Raw genomic sequence first — 2,538 nt, forward strand, 5'->3', positions numbered from 1 at the left:
GATGGATGGATGGATGATGGATGGATGGATGGATGAACCCAGAGCAGATAAAATCCAGCCGAACAGAAACGGTTTTATTGTTTTCCGTCATCAGCACTGCGGTCCGACACGCAGCGACTCAGCTTCAGCCACCGGCGTCTCTCATGCGTCCGTCATGGAGCCGGTGCGCATCGGTCAGTCGCTTCTGGTTGGAAACTGAAGCTGAGCGGCTGAGTGAAGCTGCTCCACCGCCTCTAACTGGGAAAACCGTCAAACTGAGCTGGGAGGCGATTACAACCATTTAAAACTGTTTATTGAAATCTTTTTTCACGTCAGAGGAAAATCCGATGCGTCGTTATGAATTCATCTCAAAGATTCAGCAGCAGGTTGACCAACTTACTAAATAAAATAGTGTTCAATTAATTCTTATTGAAGGTATTTGTTTTAAATCAGAAATGTTTAACTTCTCTGCATCTGTACATAATCAATAAATTAACCATTTCAAGCATCAAACATTTGACTTTCTCTTCATTTACTGCATATTTGCAATATTAATGTAATAAGGTATTTGAGGTTAGAAACGGAAGATTTTACCTGTAATTATTAACTTTATTCCATTTTTTAATCTATTTTGCTCTCAGAAATAAACTCCATTTTATTTCCACCAAAAAATCTTTTCCATTAAACTCGATCACTAAATTGTCTAAAACTAAAGATCAAATTAAATTCCGCATCTTATCAGCGCTGCTTACAGTAAAGTAATATTCTGTAATGAATTTGATCCAAACCTAAAACTCAGTTAATCGATCAGGTTACTTCTGACGCACCTGTCCAACCTGAACCCACCTGGCCCAGGCGCCCCCTGCTGGCTGAACCCATAAAAACAAACCTGGTAATTTATTAAACGGAGACAATGTGCAACATTTCCTTCATATTTTAAAACGTGAGGTTTGACTCGGTTCTGCCGTTTGACAGTAAGAAGATAAAAACTGAGAAAAAGTTCAGTTTGATGAGAAAAGATGCTGAATATGAATATCATGAATCTCTAAATGCTGCTTTAGCTTCAGTTTTCTGTCTTTTGTGCCTGAAACTGACCCACGTCACGTAATGAACTGAGCCACTGAAACTGGTTTTGCCTCATGGCTCCTTCCAGCTCCAGTCGAGCTAATCTGTCTGATCGTAGCTCACCTGGTTGGCTCAGAGGCGGCGGGATTTATAACGGCTTTAAGCTGCTAGCTTAGAAACCGACCCATTCCTCCTCCACCAGGATGTGCTGATCAAATTAGACTTTTCCTGAATTCACACTGTCATGATTCACTATGTCATAAACAGCGTTTCTCCTCAAACCGGAGCACCTTAAAAACGTACAGAAGACGAGATGCTAACCCGATGTTTCCATACATGCTAGGCTACGTGACGCTGTCTCCATGGTTACCAATGGTTAGACCTTCTCCCTGACGCCATATTTGATATCTCTCTAGTCACTATAAAGTAAATGAACGTATCTTCTTACCTTGTAATAACTGTAAATCCGCGGTTACACCGACGGCTGCTGCTCATCCCAGCGTTCTGATGCTACAAAGTTTAGCTAGAATGAATGTAGTCAATAAATGTTTAGAATCACAAACATTTTGAATAATATGGACTTACGCCATTTAGGTTGTTAAAATTAGTGTAAAATGAGCCTAAATGCAGTCAGTGGGGCACAGCTAGCATGTTGTCTTACACTGACTTCCTCCATTCAGCATGCTAAACATAGCTAATAAGAAAATAGCTAAAAGCTTTCTTTAGCGAAAAGGCTAATGCTAATGCTAGTGTGGGGCAGTGAAATGCTAATGTTTAGCAATGTTTGTGCTAATATTAGCCAGTTAGGACCGACGCCTGCAGAAACCAGAATCTGAGTTTAATCATCTTCAGACCTGATCAGCTGCAACTCGCATGTCTGCTGCATTAGAACCGGAGCGATCAGAACCGGTCAGAACCGGACCGATCAGAACCGGAGCGATCAGAACCGGTCAGAACCGGAGCGATCAGAACCGGAGCGATCAGAACCGGTCAGAACCGGACCGATCAGAACTGGTCAGAACCGATCAGAACCGGACCGATCAGAACCGGACCGATCAGAACCGGACCGATCAGAACCGGTCAGAACCGGACCGATCAGAACCGGACCGATCAGAACCGTGGAGCCGCTCTGCTTCTCTGGTTCCTCCATGTCAGAAATTTGTGTTTTTATGGAGATAAAATCAGAGAAAGTGTGATTATACATAAAATCCAGAAACCTCCCCACCACGTGCTGCGGGATTCACAGTTTTGGCCAGATGGTGTTGCCGTAGCGGTGGGTGAATCACATTTATTCTGATTTTTATCGCAGCRAATTTTTAACAGATTATTGATTCTAAGTATGAAGAGTGAAGCCTGGTAATAAAACGGTTAGATGATGTAAAGAGTTTTTATTTGTCACGATGGATGAATCAAACGCTCCGCCAGAAGCAACACGACCAGAGCCAGAACCTGGCCCGGTTCTTTTACAGTAGCAGCTTTGCTTTCATCTCTGGA

This window comes from Poecilia reticulata, unplaced genomic scaffold (genome assembly GCF_000633615.1).
Source record: "Poecilia reticulata strain Guanapo unplaced genomic scaffold, Guppy_female_1.0+MT scaffold_254, whole genome shotgun sequence".
NCBI classification, from domain to species: domain Eukaryota; kingdom Metazoa; phylum Chordata; class Actinopteri; order Cyprinodontiformes; family Poeciliidae; genus Poecilia; species Poecilia reticulata.